Here is a 13,711-nt window from a genome sequence, read left to right as displayed (position 1 = left end):
ACCACCACAGATCACACACCCTACAGATAGGTCATCAGGGTCGCATCCCTAAACCTTTATCGGAAATCCCATTGTAAAACCGTTACCTTGTAGATTGCGTCTCGCTGCAGTCGGTATGGACTCCGTCACTTCACTGATCACATGAATTCTCCCAAGAATACGACGAGCTTTTTCTTCGATTGGTGGTAGGAGTGAATGTGGTATCAGCTGCTTTTCCGTCTCCTGTTTACCGGTGTCATGGTCCCGCTCTCGTGTCCCGTACGCTTCACCTGCTGCTTTTAGAAGGGAGTCCTCGACTGGAAACCTTTATGGTCTACTGGACAACCCCCATCTGGTTTGTCACGTTCCGAGCATTCAATGGACGCCTCTTACATGGGGACTTAATAGAAGTGTTTTAATGTATTGTGTGGAGTTCAATTTCCATTCACCTGCGCCATTCTGCGTTTTCACAACATCACGCTCGTCTCTCGTCTTTATAATGAATTCTGTGTCATCGGTCACGCGTTTTACAGACATTTTAGACATTTTTCTGTAATAAAGGAGCACGTGGATGAGAATTGGCACAAGTCAATGAACAGTTTTCTCGGCGTTCGTAGCGGCGTTCTGTCATAGATCGCACATACGTTAGTTCTGGTGCTTTCATTGTACCGGAGTACACAGGGGGTCAGACTCTTATTTGTGCACACGTCACGGACATTTGTAAGATTTTGACAAGGAGGCGAAATGCTGGGACAATGGGGAGCGCTTCTTCCTTACAGCATTGAGACCATGGTTAAATATCAGCCATGTTATTAAAGGGCACTTACCTCCAGGACAGGCTCCCTCCAAATTACCATGTCCGATCAAAGCTGAAATAGTGGGTGTGATTGTTCCCAAAGTGCCAATAAAAAAAGCCAGGAGATGCGACCCCGGCCCCTATGGATTTCAGGTTTGCCAATTCTCCCGGAAAAATGTAAAATCTCCAGAACTCCCAGAAAAGCCGGCAAATGTCACAGATAGCGGGAATCAGGACGTTGTCTGCAGCGACACCCAAGTGCGGAGGGACGTGAAGAAACGGGGAGAGGCGAGTGTCTGAACGTCTGGTCTCAGGTTTGTAACAGGGAAGTTTCGGGGCCTCGTCTGGGGTCTCTAAACAGCGGAGGGATCTAGTCTGGAGTCTGTAAAGGAGTAATTCGGGGTCACTTCTGGGGTTTATAAATGGGGGGGGGTCCATGTGGGTCTGTAAACAGGTGAAGCCTGTTCTGGGGTCTGTATTATTCAAGGGGTCTTTAGTGTCTAACTTTTAAGGGATGTGGTCTGGGATCTGGGTATTTTAATTTTTTAGGGGGTCAGGTCTGGGGTCCTTATTTTTTTTATGGACCTTTTATTAAGAGGTCTGTGTTCTCTATTCATTTAGGGATTCTGGGAGAATCTGCATTTATTTATTCACTGGTCTTTATTTGTTTAGGGGGTCTGGTATGTGGTCCGTATTTAATTTAGAGTGTTCTGAAGGGGGTCATATAGACAGTGTGATTCAATGCGATATGTTGGGGACGTGCGCTATATAAAGCCCAAAAACGTAGCATGGTGCTCGCATTGCGCCACTTTCTACTCCTCTCTGTGGAGACTCCCTGATGTACTGTACCTTTAAAATGTGGATCGTATGCCATACATGTACATAGCTGTTGGTTACATGTCCATTTGGCCAACACGTCCCTCCCCCGTCCTGCCCATAAACAAGCACGCTCGACTAGACCTGTGCCAATGACGAGAGGGCAAATAAGCCAACGTCACAGAGAATAAAGGATCGGGCATGGTGACATCCATTTTTGGCTCAGGACTATAGAGAGGCCACCATGCACTTTAGATCGTCCGCTGATCTTGTTGATCTCCGTAGGTTTGGGTGATCTATTATATGGGACCAGCTTTTGAAGTCTTGTCTGCAGAAAAATGTGACCTCTTGGCTGCTAAATAGCTGCAAGGGAAGGGACATATATGACAAACTATTCTCCAGCCCCCTGACTGCTACCTTTAGGGGTTTTTTAGTGGGCACTATAGTAACAATTTGTTCAGGATTATAAGGACATTTGTAGGATACAATGCAGTCCATGTAGTGTTCCAGATATTGGGGGTGGGGGACCTTATATATGTGGTAGCTGCTGAAGAACAGTTTGCATTGGGAATGACGAGTGTTGGTGCAGCGGATCAATAAGAGCACAGGAAAAGGGGTTCCCATCCTGATTTTTCTACAGTGCTCCCTTTTTGAGTGTAAACTATGACAACTGGTTTCCTGCGACAATCGCCGGAGAATGAAAACAAGCCCACAGCGGGGGAATGACCCTGCATGCCCCTCAGTGATAAGAAGCTGAATGCTTCTCAGTGCGAGTGTCAACTGTGTGACACAAGCCATTCACAAGGAATAAAGCCACAGAGTATGTACATGCTCACGCATTTTACATTGTGCATCCACTGCCGGTGCATTCACATCAGGCCCTGAAAATGTAGATCTACTGCAAGACTCATAATACATCTTATCAAGGCTAGATACAGAGGCTTCTAAGGACGGAGCGCGGGGTCTCTCCCCATCACAAAATTATAATAATACCACATCACAATACAATTCTGAATCATCTGCATTTCCTCAATGAACTGCACAAAGAACTTTATTTAAATTAATCGGCTTATTTTATAAGAAAAACATTCTAACTAGAACACCCAATGGAAAACCAACTATATGAGATAGATAGATAGATAGATTATAGATAGATAGATTATAGATAGATAGATAGATAGATATGAGATAGATAGATAGATAGATATGAGATAGATAGATAGATAGATTATAGATAGATAGATTATAGATAGATAGATAGATAGATAGATAGATAGATAGATAGATAGATAGATAGATAGATAGATAGATAGATAGATAGATAGATAGATAGATAGATAAAGGGTAAGCCTTAGGGGGGGGGTGACCTGTGCCATTGCACAGGGCGCATCACTCCAGCAGGTGGAAGGGGGCACTACGCTACTCCCTTCCCCTGCTTGTGTTTCAGAAGCACACGGACCCGGCGACTCAGCAGCTGCCTTTTTCCCCCGGGCGCTTCTTCTCTCAGTGGCGTCGCTACCGCTGAGGTGGCTTCTAGCGGCAACACCGGGCATAAGGGCACCCGTGACGCCAACCGGGAAGCCCCCCCACCCAACGGCCAATGGTGCCGCTAGCAGCCGCTGTGTAGCGACGCCACATCCTATAGTACGGACGCAGATACTATTGAACACTATAGCAGAGCAAGGAGGTATCTCCCTGCTCTGCTATCTACTAGGCCAGTGGTTCCCAATCGGGGTGCCGCGACACTCCTCTGAACCAAGGTCGTGCTTTCTCTTGTCCTCCTCACAGTGCGAAGTGCATGTGAGGAGGAAGAGATTTTTTTGCAGCCTTCGTAGATGGCACCCCCCCCCCCACCCCCCTTCCTGTACATAGTGCCACTGTAGCTCCCTGAAGGAGCGGAATTCCCCTGTGGCCGGGGATTCCGCTCCTGGACGGAATGCTTGATGTCCCAGTCCAAATATGGATAGTGACATCAGGGGCAACTCCTGAAGCGGAATCCCCATCCACAGCATTGCTGGTGTGGTGATTCGGCTCCAGGAGAAGCTCCTGACGTCACTGTCCATAAATGGACAGAGACGTCAGGGGCTTCTCCTGGAGTGGAATCCTCGGTCACAAAGTCAGCAACACTGTGGATGGGGATTCTGCTTCAGGAGTTTCCCATGATGTCACTGTCCATATATTTACAGAGACATCAAGCGCTCCTTCCAGGAGCGGAATCCCCGGCCACAGGGGGATTCCGCTCTTTCAGGGAGCTACAGTGCCGCTATCTACAGGAAGGGGGGTGCTATCTACAAGGGGGCTGTGGGGTTTGTGCCACTTGCCTACAAGGGGGCCGTGTGCCACTTGCCTACAAGGGGGCCGTGTGCCACTTGCCTACAAGGGGGCCGTGTGCCACTTGCCTACAAAGGGGCCGTGTGCCACTTGCCTACAAGAAGGCCGTGTGCCACTTGCCTACAAGGGGGCCGTGTGCCACTTGCCTACAAGGGGGCCGTGTGGCACTTGCCTACAAGGGGGCCGTGTGCCACTGTCTACTGTATGGGGGCACTAAAGGGGCATTATACTGTGTGGGGGCGCTATATAGGGCATAATACTTTTTAATGGGGCATTTTTTTATGATGGGGTGGGGCGCCGAAAGACAATTTTGCATGGGACGCCATCTATCCTAAGGCCGGAAAAGTTCCGTTATCTCACTTGAGTTTCAGCTTTTCTAGAGTCACTTTAAATACATTTTAATGCTTAAATAAATGTGGGTCATTCTCTCCAAAGTCTTCCCTTCAAAGTGGTCAACCCCTTTAACCAGAGGTCAACTGCCGGTGCATGGACCCTGGTGCCACATATCTGTAATACCATAACACACCTGGGTTCATCGGTGCACAAGAGTGTCTATCAGCAGCTGTGGGGGCGGCAGGCAGGGGGTCCACAAATAAGTAGTGAAAGTCACATTTTACTGCAAATCTGTTGCAAGTCACCATTGCGACTTTTATGGCTCAGTTTACACCAAGACCCGGCTTAAACTGCGTAATAAATGGGAATCCTACATTTCCAAGCCTCCTCGTCTCCCCTCTATATCCTTAATATTCTAGTACTTCTAATTCATGAAATCCAGACCTCATCACATAATTACTAATTCATAGACATTTGGAGACCCTGGGAAAAATAACCAATATGCCTTATTGGAAACATAATCCTAATGTATGGAGTTGGCTGAATGTCAAGGATCTCCATCACTGGGGGGGGGGGGGATAAAAAACAAATTACTTTACCCTCAGAGCCAGGAGGGAGCGCGCCGCATACATTGCTGGATTAGAGGTATTGTACAGAAGAATGCAAGTTGGATTTGCACTTATCAGTGTTACATGTCGGCTACACTTGAGGTCTGGGATAATCCTATAGGCACGCTGCACCGCCGAGTTCCTTTAAATATGGGGATATGGGGTCATATTGCTTATTCTGCATGTTCGCAGTACAACATGAATGCCCTTATCTAAGAAAAGCTGCTGGGAAAATACGGCCCTTTATAAAGGTTTTTTTTTATAATTTCTTCCAGCAAGGACAGAAATCAAGTATTGGATTTAGTATTTGAATTGATTTGCTTCTTAGTATCATCCCAGTATCTGAAGGTCGGAGCTTTAATTCTAATTTCGCTGTTCGTTTTAAATATATGAAAACGAATCAGTGTTGTAATTGCCAGTTGTTTGCTTTAGTGATGAAGGTAAGAGAGAGATAATTGTATTTTCTGCTATTTCGGCCATGTTTATCCATGTAACATAAATTATTAGATATTCCTGACACAGATAGTGACATCTAGTGGCCAAACAGGGCTACTCTCCAGACCAGTAAAATAAAAGCATCTCATTTTACAGCCTACAGTAAAACTGAATGTGCCATTTGATTATCTCATTAGATGGAGGGTTAATGACAGAATGGCAGGTGTGTTGTGCTGCCTGAGACAAGATAAGCAGCTTATAGCAATAGCAAATTGATAATTGTAAATAGGTGACCCAGAGTTGAGCGATAGAATTGGATTATCTGGAATCAACTAGTTGTGTCATTGTCCATCTCCAGTTCTAGACACTGGTATAAAGTTGACCCCATCATACTGGGGAGAGACACTAAGTCATAGTTCCATTAAAGGGATTGTCTAATCCAGACGACCCCTCTTCATACTCAAACCAGTTGGTGAAAATCAGCCGATCAATGTGGATTCGGCTTCAGTAAACGCCGGTGATCGACGGTTACTGCTGGGGATGCTCTGGCTAGCCATACATTACCCCTGCAGGAGAAATGTAGTATTGTAGACGGCCATTCAAATAAATATCCAACCATGTAATACATCGATGGGCAGGACTATTTACAACAGCGCTTTGCTTGGATATTTTTGGGTAATCACTAGGGTCTCCTGATTGGGACCCCTTTCTATTAACCAGAACGGACAACCAGTTAAAAAAAAAATAATCTTCAGGAGAACTGCCCTCGTGCATCCATTGAACTCAATGAACGGCCCATTGATTTTAATGGGAAGCATTTTAATTAAAGGATCTTTTAGACGCTGCAGGGGATACGAAACATTGAGTTTCCTGAACGATGTCAGCTGATCAATGGAAGTCTTAGCAGCGAGATCCCCCATGAATAGCCGGTCATCATGAGAAACTACCAAAAGAAAATGGACCATACTAGACAACCCCTTTAAATGTACAGTAAATGGATCTATGCTGGTGAAGCCCTATATCTCAGCATTATAAAATCCACTATCCAGTTGGAGACTCTGTTTCTATATTACATTTTATACCTCTGAATCTCTTATGAAAAAGAAATGTTTAAATCCGGGGGTGATGATATTAATTTCCATTATTTAAGCCCCGGATATCTGAACATGATGTGCACCAGCGAAACGCGTAATAACTTATCACCAGCTAAAGAGCGACATAACGCAGATACATTTCCCAGAATGCTCTTGTAGGATTGGGAATAAATATTGGTTATATGATTCTTCTGTATTATGGTTACCTGAGACGTTGATGGATGAAGCATTATATACGGGATAATGTACTGTTCCCAGTATATTCGGAGAGTATCGAAGCCGTTCTAGATAAATGGAAAGAAGATCCGTACGAAGACTGTAACAATATCCAAACACAGAGCAACAACTATTACATTCTGAAGAGAAGGAAACAATGTATCCAGATATTAACACCTCTAATCAGAGCATTCTATTGTCTCTGATACATAACACCATACACGTTAAAGGGGAATTCCCCCCTAAATGGAATCTTAACCTCTTATCATTATATTGTTACTGGGTGAAAAAAAAAATCTGTCCTAATTTATTTCTTGATCATCTTTATAGCGGCCAGAGCTCAGTTTTCCCGATACCGAGCTCACAATCCTCTGTATAGCGAAGGAGGTTAATAATAAAATTCTGACTACCTGCAACCACCACTAGGGGGAACTTTCTGTATACTATTGAGTTCCATGTGTAGATGTATGCAGCAAGCTACTTAGCTCCCCCTAGTGGTGAATGCAGGCAGACAGCATTTTATCGCTATTGGAGCTCTGTATCAGAGAAAACAGAGCTGCGCACACTATAAAGAAATATTATAAACTTAAGCAGCACAGAATTGTGATCCTATTTATACAGGGGACAAAAAAATTATTTTATTATGGTAAGGGTGGTAATTCAATTTAAAGGGTACGTTATTTTATATATAAAAATAAAAATGCTGAATTAAAACAACGCCTCGTAAAAAGAAGCCCCGTAAAACAAGCAGCCTGTGACTTCTTGAGGTGTTCTTGGAGCGAATTTTCCATTGACTATGAAAAACGCCTAAAAAAAGCTTAATTTAAGCGTCAAAAACACCATGAAATCAAAGGCTTTTTTCCCTTGAATACGGCCTCATAATTTTCAGCCACTTCTTTCTTTGTACATGTGATGACCTATCTGGTATCCACCAGATAGGTCATCATTTCATGATCTGTGGGGGTCCGACACCCTGAACCCGTACCGATCAGCCGCTCCGACGTCAATGCCGGAAGAAGATGACTTCAGTCGTGGAATAGCGGCAGAGCTGCAGTCCGGCAGTACGGCCGCTATGCAATGTACGGAGCCAACTGCTTCCGACACCATACATTGAATACTGTGCAATGACATCCGGTGCCCGCAGGCAGCCAGAATAGCTTATCGATGTGGAATCCGGGTGTCGGACCCCCACGGATCATATACTGATGACCAATCTGGTGGGTAGGTCATCAGTTCTCCGGTAGTGGAAAACTCCTTTAAAGTGGCTAACTTCTATGGCGGTGCAAATTTATTAAAGGGGTTGTATAGGATTAGAAAAACATGGCAGTTTTTTGGCGAGCTGCAATACTACATACAACCTGCGGAAAGGTGTGGCGCTGTTTCTGAAAAAAATCTGTCGTGTTTATAATCCTGTAAAACACTTGTGCTCCATAGCAACATCTGGTCACTGGTCACAGGTTATATTTTTCCATAGGGTAACATTGGTTGTGGTGATCCCGTAACTTAATCCGGACTGGCGCGACCAAATGTCACCATGTGCGTAAAGTATGTGTAATGTCGGGGTAGGGAGACAGACAGGTGAGCCCTAATATACCCTCCACTCAGTCCCTGCCTATTGCACGGCCCGTCCTAGGCGACGGCGTACAACTGGGCGACGGTCCCTACGCTCAATAAGTGCACGACAGACAAACAGACAAGGGTACACAGAAGCAAGGGAAATGGGGCAGTTGCCCACGGCAACACCGTGAGCAACAAGAGTAGTGAACGAGCCGAGTCAAACCAGGAGTGTACGAGGTATCAAACGCAGAGCAGGAGAGTGGTCAGTAAAGCCAGGGTCAATTTGAAGCAGCGGTCAATAGTATTAGCAGGAGCAGCAGAGCCAGGAAACAAGACAGAATCACAGGCAAAGGAAGAGCAGGAAATGAAGGTATAAATGGACCGAGGGCGGGAGCTAGAACCGTCTGGCCAGGCTGTGATAGGTTCTCCCACTCCTCAGCCTACCAGCCTGAGTGGTAGCAGATCGAGTCACTCTATCAGACCTAGGAGCAGGTGCAGACTGATTAACCATGGACGTCGACACAGAAGCTGTGTTTGGCAGATCCTTTACAGTATGATTCTACTTATATATAAGAGGAGAGAGTCTTTAGGTGAGACTATAGATAGACTAGGTCTGAGTTGATGTGTATTCTGTGTCTGCCGGCTCCTGGGGTGTAAATCTGGTACTGACTGGCACTAAATTCAATTCTCTTATTTGCCGTATGCCCAAATCAGCTGCCCGTCTGCCCACCTCTATGGTGATATACTGCATCATTTATCCAGATTAGGGGAAGCGCTTTACATTCATTTGCTCCAATATGTATTGCAAAGGAAATTTGGTTCTGCATGAATATCTAGCGGTAATGTTTCGTTATAATAGGAGGATATCTAAGTGCGCCATGCGTTCCGGATTCCTACAGACAAGAAGTGGCCATAAAATGAATGTCAAAGGGTCAATTAAACAGTAATATCGCCGGCCTCCAAATTCATGGGGAAAATGAATAGTTTTACACTTGCCGATAACCTCCCATCCTACCAAAACGTTCCCACATTATTATTCTTAAATTATCCTGCGAGACATTAAGATGGGAGAAAGATTTATCTTGTATTGGATGCAATTCTTGTGAAATGAGACGTCATTATAAAACCAGCACATCGAACACAATAAAATGGCCACTTTCTTAAAATGAAGCTGCAAATCAATCCTGTTATACTGAACGCATCACCCAGCGAGAATTGCCGGCACGCCGCGCACAAACTTATATTATTATTCCTATAAGTGTCTCCACTCAGCTCAGCTACATATGCATGTTAAGTTTTAGTTTGCTCTTTGGAAGTTTATGACCGTTCACCAGTTTATAAATGAGTAACCAACAAGTCTATAAGAAAACAGCAAATACTGATCAGTATAGAGAAGGATGGAAAGCCCTAAACGGGTGTGATATGTACAAACAAGCAGGCGAAACGTTCATTACGTAGTTACATCTTGTATATAGGGGGCAGTATTATAGTAGTTATATTCCTATATATAGGAGCAGTATTATAGTAGTTACATCTTGTATATAGGGGCAGTATTATAGTAGTTATATTCTTGTATATAGGAGGCAGTATTATAGTAGTTATATTCTTGTATATAGGGGCAGTATTATAGTAGTTATATTCTTGTATATAGGGGGCAGTATTATAGTAGTTATATTCTTGTATATAGGGGCAGTATTATAGTAGTTATATTCTTGTATATAGGAGCAGTATTATAGTAGTTATATTCTTGTATGTAGGGGGCAGTATTATAGTAGTTATATTCTTGTATGTAGGGGGCAGTATTATAGTAGTTATATTCTCGTATATAGGGGCAGTATTATAGTAGTTATATTCTTGTATATAGGAGGCAGTATTATAGTAGTTATATTCTTGTATATAGGGGGCAGTATTATAGTAGTTATATTCCTGTATATAGGGTGCAGTATTATAGTAGTTATATTCTTGTATATAGGGGCAGTATTATAGTAGTTATATTCTTGTATATAGGGGCAGTATTATAGTAGTTATATTCTTGTATATAGGGGCAGTATTATAGTAGTTATATTCTTGTATATAGGGGCAGTAATATAGTAGTTATATTCTTGTATATAGGGGCAGTATTATAGTAGTTATATTCTTGTATATAGGGGCAGTATTATAGTAGTTATATTCTTGTATATAGGGGCAGTATTATAGTAGTTATATTCTTGTATATAGGGGCAGTATTATAGTAGTTATATTCTTGTATATAGGGGCAGTATTATAGTAGTTATATTCTTGTATATAGGGGCAGTATTATAGTAGTTATATTCTTGTATATAGGGGCAGTATTATAGTAGTTATATTCTTGTATATAGGAGGCAGTATTATAGTTGTTATATTCTTGTATATGGGGGGCAGTATTATAGTAGTTATATTCTTGTATATGGGGGCAGTATTATAGTAGTTATATTCTTGTATATAGGGGGCAGTATTATAGTAGTTATAATCTTGTATATAGGGGCAGTATTATAGTAGTTATATTCTTGTATATAGGAGCAGTATTATAGTAGTTATATTCTTGTATATAGGGGCAGTATTATAGTAGTTATATTATTGTATATAGGGGCAGTATTATAGTAGTTATATTCTTGTATATGGGAGCAGTATTATAGTAGTTATATTCTTGTATATAGGGGGCAGTATTATAGTAGTTATATTCTTGTATATAGGGGCAGTATTATAGTAGTTATATTCTTGTATATAGGGGGCAGTATTATAGTAGTTATATTCTTGTATATAGGGGCAGCATTATAGTAGTTATATTATTGTATATAGGGGCAGTATTATAGTAGTTATATTCTTGTATATGGGAGCAGTATTATAGTAGTTATATTCTTGTATATAGGGGGCAGTATTATAGTAGTTATATTCTTGTATATAGGGGCAGTATTATAGTAGTTATATTCTTGTATATGGGAGCAGTATTATTGTAGTTATATTCTTGTACATATGGGGCAGTATTATAGTAGTTATATTCTTGTATATAGGGGGCAGTATTATAGTAGTTATATTCTTGTACATATGGGGCAGTATTATAGTAGTTATATTCTTGTATATCGGGGCAGTATTATAGTAGTTATATTCTTGTATATAGGGGCAGTATTATAGTAGTTATACTCTTGTATATAGGGGCAGTATTATAGTAGTTATATCCTTGTATATAGGGGCAGTATTATAGTAGTTATATCCTTGTATATGGGAGCAGTATTATAGTAGTTATATTCTTGTATATAGGAGCAGTATTATAGTAGTTATATTCTTGTATATAGGGGGCAGTATTATAGTAGTTATATTCTTGTATATAGGTGCAGTATTATAGTAGTTATATTCTTGTATATAGGGGGCAGTATTATAGTAGTTATACTCTTTTATATAGGGGCAGTATTATAGTAGTTATATTCTTGTATATAGGGGCAGTATTATAGTAGTTATATTCTTGTATATGGGAGCAGTATTATAGTAGTTATATTCTTGTATATAGGAGCAGTATTATAGTAGTTATATTCTTGTATATAGGAGAAGTATTATAGTAGTTATATTCTTGTATATAGGGGGCAGTATTATAGTAGTTATATTATTGTATATAGGAGAAGTATTATAGTAGTTATATTCTTGTATATAGGGGGCAGTATTATAGTAGTTATAATCTTGTATAAAGGAGCAGTATTATAGTAGTTATATTCTTGTATATAGGGGTAGTATTATAGTAGATATATTCTTGTATATAGGGGGCAGTATTATAGTAGTTATAATCTTGTATATAGGGGCAGTATTATAGTAGTTATATTCTTGTACATAGGGGCAGTGTTATAAAAATTATTTTCTACAGTATATATACATATATATATATTAGCAAAACAAACACAGCACACCTTGCAACACTGTAAATCGGGCCATGTGCACATTACCACAAGGAATGAATTAACTCCTCGACTTGAAATCAAATAGCAGACCATGTAGGAATAATAACAGCTCTAGGACCTCAAAATACGGGAGAAGATGTTGGTTTGATCACCAAAAAGTGAGTGACGTTTCGGTTCTTATTTGCTTGTGAAAGGTTTAGATGGGAACTGAAACGTCACTCACTTTTTGGTGATTAAACCAACATCTTCTCCCGTATTTTGAGGTCCTGGTGCTGTTACTATTCCTACATGTTCTGCTATACTGTATATATAATGTTTATTATTCTTCCGCCTTCCTCACTCTAATTTATTACATACATGGTAATTATTATACTGTTATCTCCTCCATCTGCTGCTGTTCGCCCTTTATTACAGAGAAACAGACGCACGTGAAGAGTTTGAGCCCTGATGCTATTTCATGACTGCTTCCCCGGGGACCGCTAAGAACAAAGCCGCTGATAATAAGACCATTTCTAGAATGAATATCTCCCATTTCATCATAAAAGCCCAGTGTGACGCAGTGAAACCGAGCGACAATTTTATTATGGCAGAGATTTGCCGGCGACGTACAGAGTCACTTATCAATATATATCACACTGGTTGGGAAAATTAACGCACTTATGTGTCTTCATTTACTCGTTTTTCTGTCAATCAAAAATGTTGTAATTAAAGACAGTGATAAGTGCCCCCTCATGCTGGAAACGGCTTCTCCGCAATACTCAACAATGCCAAAAGCGGTTTTTGAAATCGCTATTCCGACGGCGCCAGATGTAGCACCACATTTGTGTAATCCTGTTTAATAAACACAGAACAGCTGTGGGGGGAAATTACCATTAGTTTTCAGTGTCAGGAAGGAAGAGGAACACGACCGGGATTTACTTGTCAAACAATGTCATCGTATGTGGAGTGAAGGGGACGGAGCCAGAGCTGGAGAGGATTTTATTGCAAGTGAAAAACAAAAGCGTTCTCACTTATTAATTTAAGTAGAAAGAAAATATAACAAAACCTCAACACATTAAAACTTGTGGGAGGAACTGGCAATAAACTTGTGACGGATTGTAGGCTGCACACGCAGGGTCTTCATTCTGTTAGATTTAAAGAGATATGAACATCAGAAATGCTCCTCAGAGATTGAAAAAACATCTCCCCCTTTAGGCCCCATGCACATGACCGTAAAAAATGTCCGTAAATGCGGACCGCAATGCAGTCCGCAATTATGGACCCGCCCGGTTCTATTGGCCACGGACACCTTGCCGTATCGCTACGGAAGGGTGTCCATGTCGTAGAACCGTGCCGGGAATTATGAAGCATGCCCTACTTTTCGTCTTTTATGGGTCGTGGGAGCACGGCACGAAAATGCGGCCCGCGATTACGGGCACGGCCGTGTGCGTGAGGCCTTAAAGAGTAACTAAAGTTTGAAAAAAAACTTCTGACATGTTACAGTGATTTTGATAGTGACAACGTTTTGATCGGTGGGGGTCTGAGCCCCGAGACCCCCACCGATTGCTAAAACGAAACTGCAGAAGCGTTTGGGTGAGCGCTGAGCCGCTTGCTTTTTGATCGGCTTTTCACGGAAAGCCGAGAAATAGGTGTACAGGCTGG

General features: G+C 41.9%; 1 long non-coding RNA gene across 1 annotated transcript; it reads right to left on the bottom strand.

Annotated features, from left to right (window-relative positions):
* Positions 1-398: 398 nt before the first annotated feature.
* Positions 399-12,168, bottom strand: LOC142748400 (uncharacterized). The gene is made up of 3 exons (XR_012882249.1): positions 12,080-12,168; positions 6,599-6,708; positions 399-529 (listed from the first exon to the last, which is right to left on the bottom strand). It is a non-coding gene; the product is annotated as an uncharacterized LOC142748400 (long non-coding RNA).
* Positions 12,169-13,711: the final 1,543 nt, after the last annotated feature.

The sequence above is a fragment of the Rhinoderma darwinii genome, chromosome 1 (genome assembly GCF_050947455.1).
Source record: "Rhinoderma darwinii isolate aRhiDar2 chromosome 1, aRhiDar2.hap1, whole genome shotgun sequence".
In the NCBI taxonomy this organism is placed as follows: Eukaryota; Metazoa; Chordata; class Amphibia; order Anura; family Rhinodermatidae; genus Rhinoderma; species Rhinoderma darwinii.
This window is presented reverse-complemented; position numbering and strand designations above follow the sequence as displayed.